Genomic DNA, 11,239 nt, shown 5'->3' with positions numbered 1-11,239 from the left:
GTCTGGCGATCTAAGAGACAGATATGCCGTCTTGGTCGCTGTGGAAATTCAGATGATACGTGAGGTACCGCCTTGTACCCCCAGGCGATATTCTGATTTTATAATAAATAGCTAGGGTTTAGAGAGATCTGGGAGAACTAGGAAGGCTCCAGGGGATCACGGACGTCGTCCACTGAACGATCTATATTAGTTCAGACGGGACTTTGGTAAATATTTTATTTCTGCTCTGTTGTATAACCTTGATGTGATTGATGTGACTTTAAATATTTTAATACTGTATTATACCAATATTCTTTAGACAGTGTCTTCGGTCATCTGACGAAGTAAATCGTAGACTTTTTGTTCTAACATTATACGAGTATTTGGTAATATAAAGCTTAGCCAGTTATCCTAGAAGACCTAGGTAAACTGTAGGTTATTGTCTTTATTGTGATAGGTACCAGTATTAATTCTGTGTTACAAGGTTACTGAATGAGTAGTTAAGGGTTAATTAAAAACTAACCAATTAGGAATAGTGTTGTAAGTTCCCCTAGAAGCGTTTCTCAATTATCACACGCGTGGGTGTTGTGTCACGGTGAAGTGATTAGCATATTGTGTAAACTAGACACCTAGAGATTAACTAATTAAGTGATCAGTTCTGGGCTGTTATTATTGTTGTTATTAATTAACTACTGCGGCTGTACATTTGTCAGCGTAGGTTAATACAGATTCCAAAGTGTATTATGTTTTTGTTGTGTTTTCTAGTGAACTAAACGTGCTATAATAATATATACTTATATAAGATCGTATCTCTGATCATACCTAGACGAGCCAAAGCGGTTTTGAACTGCCCGTTACAGAGAGATCTAATAGATATACAGTTAGGAGAGATATTTGGACAATCGTGTTTTATTCGGTTACGGGTATTATAGAATCCCCGTGACAGGCTGGAAAAACAAGGTTAACACACAACTCACGTACTTTTCCCGGTGTGTCTGGGAAAACACGGTTAAGACAACACTCACGTGCTTTTCCCGGTGTGTCTGGGAAACAAGGTTAATACACCACTCACGTGCTTTTCCCGGTGTGTCTGGAAAACAAGGTTAACAACCACTCACGTACTTTTCCCGGTGTGTCTGGAAAATAAGATTAACACACCACTCACGTACTTTTCCCGGTGTGTCTGGAAAATAAGATTAACACACCACTCACGTACTTTTCCCGGTGTGTCTGGAAAACAAGGTTAACACACCACTCACGTATTTTTCCCGGTGTGTCTGGAAAACAAGGTTAACACACCACTCACGTACTTTTTCCGGTGTGTATGGGAAACAAGGTTAACACACCACTCACGTACTTTTCCCCGTGTGTCTGGAAAACAAGGTTAACACACCACTCATGTACTTTTCCCGGTGTGTCTGGAAAAACAAGGTTAACACACCACTCGCGTACTTTTCCCGGTGTGTCTGGTAAAATAAGGTTAACACACCACTCGCGTGCCTTTCCCGGTGTGTCTGGAAAAGCTAGCAATTGTCTCTACAGACATTTAGACTGTGAGAAAACTGAGAGTTGGTTGTTGCGAGAGTTCCAAAACGTTTGAGGTGGTTGAGATGTAACGGATCCCTTGTTTGGGGTCCTCTATATAATAAAGGTAAAAATATGGCTTGTACCCCAAACGCCCCTCACCCCACCCCACCCCAACCTCACTAGAGACTGGCCCTTCTACTAAGCCCTTTTTTTTTCTTCTTGTCTCTGGTCAGCGCGTGCGTCGATTATGACCCCTCGCACGGCAACAGTGTTGTTTCTAATTTCCGTCGATTTTTGCCGGGATTTTCTTTCTATGACGCAAAATCGCATTTGGAACCAAAATTGTATCGCGTATGAACTAGGACGTGCATTCTAATTTAACATATGATTTTAATTTAAATATGTCCCTTATTTCGGTATCAAATATACCCACCTTTTCTGTGCAATCCATGCTTTAAACAGAAAAGAAAGAAAAAGAAAAAGTAACGGAATCGCCGCATCAATTCTGGAGCTTTCGACTGATCAGAGACCGACTTTTTTTGTCTAATACTAAGTTTGATATATCTTTTAATTTTATTAAAGGGACATTCCTGAGTTTTCTGCATTGTAAAATGTTTCCGACTAATGAAATATTTCTACGATCAAACTTACATATTAAATATATTTTCTTGTTTAGAATACCAGTGTCTGTATATTCAATGTGTTTCTGATCGCCTTAATATTTGTAAGAAACCCAAACTGGATTTTGTCTTCAAATAATTTCATACTTTATTTATTTTAGGAAATAAAATGAAATTTAACCTAGTAAAAATATTAGAACGATCAGAAACAAGTTTAATATACAGCCACTAATATTTTATGTAGAAAAAAATATATTTAATATGTCATTGCAATCGTTAAAACGTCTCTGTTAGTCGATAACATCTTTAAAATTGCAGCAAACTCAGGAATGTCCCTTTAACATTTACGACAATATATATAATACAGATTCTTTTAACTGCATTGTGTCACGGCGTATTTGCCAATGAGTCATATTTAGTATCCACATAGTCAAAGCTTTGTAAGCGCCACGTCGTCCACTTGATAATACTGTACCTTACACCAATATGTATGATAATTTATCACAGAGATAAAAAAAAAAAGAGTTAAAAGTTAGTTTTGTTTGTTTTATTTAACGACACCACTAGAGCACATTAATTAATTAATCATCGACTATTGGATGTCAAACATTTAGTAATTCTGACACGTAGACATCAGAGGAAACCTGCTACATTTTTCCTAATGCAGCAAGGGATCTTTTATAATATGCACTTTCCCACAGACAGGAAAGCACACACCACGGCCTTTATCCAATAGTGTTGTACTGGTTGGAACGAGAAAAAAAACAATCAGCTGAATGGGTGCACCGAGGTGGTTCGATCCTGTAACGCAATGTTAACATGTTACTAAGTGTTTTTTCTTTGTTGTAACACAGCGTATGTTTTCCTTGTGCTGTTTTACCGGAATGTTAAATGAATAACATAAATCACGAGTTGGCTTGTAGGTTGCAACACGAAACATATCTAATAACGTGGTATGACAGATAATAATATAGGTAGCACTAAACCAAATAACGTCCGGCTGGGTCAAAGTTCGAGGAGCAAAACTAGGGGTGTTGTAAAAACATCTGGTTATACCGAAAATGAGCTATGAAAGGTACTATTTTCTTCAGTTAATAATACTTTGAGGTAGGGGTTGTAGTACTGATATTTATGGGTCATAGTTTGGTTGATTGTATAATGTATAATTATAGGGTTTTTAAACACAAACGTTAACATGGTCGCCTATGGGATTTTATTTGGTATAGTCTTACTTATAGGTCTCAGCTGTTGGGTGAATGACACACAGGTCTCACGACAGAGTTCTCATTGCGACTGGGAACCTCAATGGAACGAACAGCAGAGCTGTCCTCCTTGGTATCCCTTATTCATATATATTAATCATCGACAATTGGATGTCAAACATTTGGTAATTCTGATTCGCAGTCATCAGATGAAAGCACATACCACGGCCTTTGACCAGTTGTGGTGCACTGGTTGGAACGAGGAAAAAAACCAATCAGTTGAACGGATTCACAGAGGGGGTTCGATCCTGCGACGCAAGCACCTCAGGCGAGCACTCAACCGACTGAGTTAAATCTCCTCCCCCAATATTTATAAGATACATATATTTGTTGACATGTATTTGCCGTGGTTGATAAGCTGTTAAGTTGGGGGCAACAATTAAAATACAGAGTGTCCTTGGTTGCCGTAATTTAGTTTGACACTAATTGGTCTGATTGCTAGCCCCAAATTAACTAAAAACTCCGTACTAAAAAAAAGTATTATTATATCTCGAGATCTCGAGATAACAAGTCGAGATCTCGAGATAGTAAAGCGAGATCTCGAGATAATAAAGCGAGATCTCGAGATAATAAAGCGAGATCTCGAGATAACAAGTCGAGATCTCGAGATAGTAAAGCGAGATCTCGAGATAATAAAGTGAGATCTCGAGATAATAAAGCGAGATCTCGAGATACTCAGCAGCTACAATACACCTATGAAGTCTTTATGATAATAATTATTATCTCGAGATCTCGCTTTACTATCTCGAGATCTCGAGATATAATACTACTTTTTCTTAGTACGGAGTGGCCCTAATGCTCTTTCGTAGGGCAGGTGACATAATAACGATTAATTGAATCGTACATGCACAGCTAAATATATAAATTGCATTTGAATATAGTTGTAAATGTAGCACTGACAATAATAATGTACGTTTTGGTTTTGTTTAATGACACCACTAGAGCACATTGTTTTATCAATCATCGGCTATTGGATGTCAATCATTTGGTAATTTTGACATATAGTTTTAGAGAGAAAACCCGCTATATTTTTCCATTAGCAGCAAGGGATCGTTAATATGCACTATCCCACAAGCAGGATAGCACGTACCACGGCCTTTGATATAGTAGTCGTGGTGCACTGGCTGGAACGAAAAATAGCCCAACGGGCCCACCGACGGGGATTAATCGCACGCTTTACCACTGGACTACGTTCCGCCCACTAATACTGTACGTTTCACCAATATGCATAATAATTCCTCACGGAGATTTCATGATTTTATTACTCTTGTTATGATAGCCTGCTGCGGTAATATCATAAATCAGCGACGCTATCTGTTCTGTGGTTTCATGTGTGTGTGTGTGTGTGTGTGTGTGTGTGTGTGTGTGTGTGTGTGTGTGTGTGTGTGCATGTGTGTGTGTGCATGTGTGTGTGTGTGCGTGTGTGTGTGTGTGAGGGGACCAAAGCCGGCGGCTTCGTTGCCCCCCCCCCCCCCACTACTAGGATGCAGCCCACGCCAGGAGCGGCAAAGGGGGGGGGGGGGGTCAAAGCTGTCAGCTCAACTGACAGTGGCGGCCCCTCCTTCACCAGCACCAGCGCCAATAGAAACTGGACATGTGATAGTTTCAACTCCACCATCCAGCCCACTGCCAAGAAGGGGAAAGTGTCGGAACAGGATCTGCACGACACCCAGACTAGTACTTGGAAGGATCGCCTGCGACAAGCTGCCTGCACGGTACCGCGAGTGTGGGGGAGTCCACTGCTCTCTCTCTCTCAACTCATCGGCCCCTACAACGAAACAAGTTGGAGACAGACACCATCAGGTCAGGGGCGGTACCAGTTCCAGTACGTTGAGAGGGGCCACACCTACTACATAATAACATCGTAGCGGAACGGGGTGTATCGGCAATGACTCTTGAAATCAGCCATGGAGAATTCAATTCTACACCGGATTATCAAGCTGACCCTGCCGGAGGATTACCAAGCGATACTTCGGGAATAATGCTACATCGACAGAGCACTCTAATTTTATTTTTGGACTATTTTTTTTTTCCAGACATTAGTAGGATGAATCAGCTCATTTTGACTTTAGGTCATTGACCTATCTAACTCGTATTGCAAATTCCGCCCACCACAAACTTACATCCTCCGCCCCCGCCCCACCCCCCCCCCCTCCTGGTGCATATAAAAGATCCCTCTCTACTAATAGCAGAGGCGAATCTAGGGGGCAGGGGCCCGCCCCCCCTCCCTAAATTTTGCGATAATTATAATTTTATTATATATTATTTTTTATTTTTTTTTACGATCCCCCTCTAAACCTTCCTTAAAGTTCCCTTGGCATTCCACCTCATGTCACTCCACCCCACCCCCACCCCCTCCCCCAAATGTTTGACATCCAACACAAACTAACAATCATCCATTTTCATATACATATACGTAACTTATCTTGTGTTGGGTTGTCGTTCAACATTCATTAATGCATTCAATCAATCAATCAATCAAGCAATCAATCAATCGTTCGTCCATCCATTCATTCATTCATGCATTCAGTATTGGACATCTGTTCATTCATTCATCAATTCATTCATTCATTCATACATCCAGTCAATGAAGCATTCCTTCACACAAACATCAATTCATTCATTCATCCGTCTATCCATCCATCCACTCATACACTGTTAAAGGGTTCTATTTGATTCCGGCCTGTCTGTTCGTGAACATGACAAGTTATCAAATTTCAATCAAGGAAGAAGACCATCTCCAACTGCCTCGAATCTTCCTCCCCGTCACGCTTTACACTCGAGAAACCCGTATCACGTGGTTTCGCACAATGCTCATTTTCGGTTGTCGTAACCGTATCCGACTTTTATAAACGATTCAAGGCATCCCCGTTCACCAAATAACCGCTGGCGTCAGCTACAACTCCTTTCAGGTTTATGATAGCGCGGATAACTTCTTTGCGGGGGATTAATTTATGCCGCTATGATCTCGTTGGTTGGGCGAGTGCAACATGCGCGCGGCAACACTTTCTGGATAGATTTCCATTTGGCCCATGTTAATTTCACCCGCTGTTTCAATTTCAGATGGTCTAGTTTGCCGCAGTCAACGCAGTATCACAAACAAACATCTCGTTGGAAATCGGCGAATTATTTATTTGTCAGAGTCAATTTGCAGCGCAACGTTGTGATATCCGCACTGCTTCGCCGTTTGACCAGGTTGGTTCTAAGTGCGGCAACTAAAAGCATTCCGTGTTTCCTTGCGGGACCAGTGTTTCTGTTACGCAATATGACGCAACGTGTATACTGAACGCAATAATAAACGTGACCGAGATATAATGAATGAATGAATTAATGTCCAACGACAGCCCAGCACAAACAGAGAAATCAGTTATTGGGTGTCAAACAAAGGTGGGCTACATGTAAGTTAGTTGTCTGGGCCTGTTCTTACAGGGTGTATACCACCAAATCAAATCCCAGACGACAATAGTAACATATGTGGCTAAAACTCCTACCTGTAACATATCAATCGACATATACACCACGGATAAATATACCACACCTCACCCTTAAAGCGAATCAGAAAAATTAGGGAGGGGGGAGGGGGGTTGTAGCATCTATGACTACCCTAGTTCCGCATAAAATTTGATTACTTTTTTTTACAGGTACTCCATACATGTTTCAAGCACATGGCTACTTGACACAGTGGTAGGCTACTAGATGAAATAAAATTGCGTTTGTTTTTTGGGTGTTGTTGGTGTTTTTTTGTGGTTTTTTCTTGTTGTTTTTTGCCCAGATGAAACTATTTATTTTTACAACAAACACATTTACATTTATCGCCAATAATAAGACTTGTAGTATTAACTGCTCTATTAAAAGTTGAGTGCACCTGGAACTTTGACTCAGCCGGAAGTTATTTAGTTAAGTATTACCTATAAAACGTTTAGTCTAGACTCAAGTTTCTAATAGTCTTTAACGTCATGGCAACGCCATACAAAATGTACATGCGGTATATTCAATGAGTTCCTAGTCGTCTTAATATTTGTAAGAAGCCAAAACTGGATTTTGTCTTCAAATAATTCCGTACGTACGAAATAAAATGAAATTTAACCTAGTACCTATATTAGAACGACCAGAAACACGTTTAATATAAAGCCACTAATATTTTATGCAGAAAAATATATTTGATATGTAATTACAGTCGTCAAAGAGTCTCTGTTTGTCAATAACATCTTAAAAATTGCAGCAAACTCAGGAATGTCCCTTTAATGCGAAGACCAAATTGATCAAATCGAATTTTCGCAATATTTAGGCTACAGTACAATCTGATTAAAATTAGCTCTACTGGTTCTACCAGTAGATCTAACAGCATTGCGTGGACTCACATGTCCGGGTCACATTTCATCTATAAATAACAATTTTAATATCGACCAATTACACTTCGCCTTTCATAGCGTTATTCGGGAGCATACAAATTCTAAAAATATCGGGCGAGACTATTTATGCAATAGGCGAACTTGTTGGTCTATTACAATATTTAAAAACCCAGCGGGAAAAGTGCAGTGATAAACTCTGGATTGTATACTAGTATAAACAGATTTTATGGCTATACCATCACGGTTTTTTGTTTCGTCTTGAAACGAATTTTATATAAAATTTTATATAGCAATTAGTTTCCGGCATACTTCATAATTCACCCGAATCATTTCGTATACACCGGCTTCGGTGGCGTCGTGATTAGGCCATCGGTCTACAAGCTGGTAGGTACTGGGTTCGGATCCCAGTCGAGGCATGGGTTTTTTAATCCAGATATCGACTCCAAACCCTGAGTGAGTGCTCCGCAAGGCTCAATGGGTAGGTGTAAACCACTTGCACCAACCAGTGATCCATAACTGGTTCAACAAAGGTCATGGTTTGTGCTATCCTGCCTGTGGGAAGTGCAAATAAAAGATCCCTTGCTGCTAATCGGAAAGAGTAGCCCATGAAGTGGCGAAAGCGGGTTTTCTCTCAAAATCTGTGTGGTCCTTAACCATATATCTGACGCCATATAACCGTAAATAAAATATATTGAGTGCGTCGTTAAATAAAACAGTTCTTTCATTTCGTATACCCTCGGCATAATCCCGAATGTTTTAAAATTCCTTTCAAATCACTGGCATGATTTTGCAAGTAAGGTTTTGATTGGTCGAATGAAAGGTCAGCTGGACATGAGCTCCAACGGGGTGCTGTTAGATCCATATGTAATAGTAATTAACCAGTAGAGCTAATATTAATTAGATTGAACCGACTCTGCTGTCGTGTTCTCGTGTTTAATGCGAGGACCAAATTGACCAAATTGAATTTTCGCGATATTTAGGCGACAGTGTAACATGCGAACTCACCGTTTTGTACCGACAGAGTCTTAGTATTCCACGATAGTTTCGTTGATTTTAGAAGAAAAAAACCCCACATACACACACGCACACACACACAGATACAGACACACACACACACACAAACACATACACACACACACATATGCACATACACACACACATACACGCACACATACACACACACGCATACAAACACCAAAAAAAAAAACCCCAAAACAACACGCACACATACACACACACACATATGCACATACACACACACATACACGCGCACACATACACGCACACATACACGCGCACACATACACACACACATACACGCGCACACATACACGCACACGCACACACCAAGACGTTGACTATCGATCCAGTTTTGTTGTGTACACAAATAGTTCAACCATTACTTTTTATTTAAACAACTTATCATAAATTCCTAAACTGAAAAGGTGAATCCGATTGGTTAGATTTGACCAGTCAGCGTCTTGTTTAGCGACAGCGATGTGACACTAATGTTCGCAAACTATTTGACGCCAATTTATGCTTAGCCTTCTAATGAAAAATAACGGTGGCACTTATTCGTTTTCACAAAACAAATGGACCGTAAGTCAAAAATGTTTGAAAAATGTCAACAAAATTATCGTGTTCGGTGGCGAACAGAATATTTACGTAACACTCGATCGACACAAAACGAGTCAGTTCGCGTGTTAAATATCGCGCAAATACGATGCGACCAACTTTGTCACAACAAAATGTCGGTTCTGTGCGCAGAAGAAAAGTTGATGTCAAACTCAGTTTCACGGCGTATGAATTGGACTACGTGCAGGTCTGGGAGCAGGATCTAAAAGCATTCAGCGTTTCTTTAAACCGACGTTTATGTTGCGCAATTTGACGCAACAAATATACTGAACAGAATTAAGAGGCACCTGCTCAGTTTTAACACAGGAGGGAATACTGAACAAAATAATAAACGAAACCAGGCTAGCGTTTGGTGTGGGAAGTAGAATCAGTTTCTTTTAACACCTTTTGTCTCTCTCTTTTGCGCAATTTGACGCAAAGTGTATATTGGACAGAATAATTATAAATGTGACCGGGCTAACTTTAGATACAACTGAAATAATTATGTGAGAGTGACAGATAGACAGAGGGAGGGAGAGAGAGAGAGAGAGAGAGAGAGAGAGAGAGAGAGAGAGAGAGAGAGAGAGAGAGAGAGAGAGAGAGAGAGAGAGAGAGAGACAGACAGACAGAGACAGAGACAGAGAGAGAGAGAGAGAGAGAGAGAGAGAGAGAGAGAGAGAGAGAGAGAGAGAGAGAGAGAGAGAGAGAGAGAGAGAGAGAGAGAGGGGGGGGGGGGGGGGACTCTATGACCCATCACAAAGCAGATGAATGCCTACCATTATTCAACAAGATCATTCATTATTCCATATGGAACTCGGATCAATGGATGGCTGCTGGAACCGTCTTAGTCAAACTTTAACAAATGTGTAATAGTTTTACTTGTGTTGTGCTATGTATGATCTCGGTTGTTTGGCTGTTCTATTGGTATATAACTATATACTATTCACTTCGGAAATACTGTAGATGGACAGGCGCGCGTGCAGGACATTTTGCAAGGGAGGGTCTAGACGTAGTTGTCGGGGCGGGGTGGGGGTGAAATCGGGTCGTAAACCATTAACAAAACAAATTCATTAAAGGGACATTCCCGAGTTTGCTGCATTGTAAGATGTTTCCTACTAATAAAATATTTCTACGATTAAACTTACATATTAAATATATTTTCTTGTTTAGAATATCAGTGTCTGTATATTCAATGTGTTTCTGGTCGTCTTAATATTTGTAAGAAGCCCAAACTGGATTTTGTGTTCAAATAATTTCGTACGTACGAAAAAATAATATTCTGGAAATAAAATGAAATTTAACCTAGTATAAATGTTAGATCGATCAGAAACACGTTTAATATACAGCCACCAATATTTTATGGAGAAAAATAGACTTGACATGTAATTACAATCGTTAAAAAGTCTCTGTTAGTCGATAACATCTTAAAAAGTGCAGCAAACTCAGGAATTTCCCTTTAACAAAATCAAGATATGCGACCCCTCCCCATTCTGCACATTGTTTTTAAGCTGCACTAACCTCTGTACAAAAACAATGCTCCGCCCCTGCATGGTCAGCAACATGGCCGTTGTCAGCGTTGGTACCGAAATTAGTCATGTAAACGCACTACCACAGACAATAAAGGAAACACAGAAGACAAAATATACTGAGATTCACCTTTATATAAACATTTCAAATAAAGTAAAAAATAATAAAAACAGACCATTCTGTTTGCACTATTAGCTATTTGTGTTCTGAAATATAATATACTAATATACTCATTAGGTGGTATAAAATAAAATTCCTCCATATCAGAATTGTCGTTTTTCATGCCCCCTGTGTGCTGACGAGTAACCCTCAGATTTTATACAGGGTTATTTTCTGCTATAAATCCTAATTACTAATC

The sequence above is a fragment of the Gigantopelta aegis genome, chromosome 15 (assembly GCF_016097555.1).
Source record: "Gigantopelta aegis isolate Gae_Host chromosome 15, Gae_host_genome, whole genome shotgun sequence".
Classification (NCBI taxonomy): Eukaryota; Metazoa; Mollusca; class Gastropoda; order Neomphalida; family Peltospiridae; genus Gigantopelta; species Gigantopelta aegis.
This window is presented reverse-complemented; position numbering follows the sequence as displayed.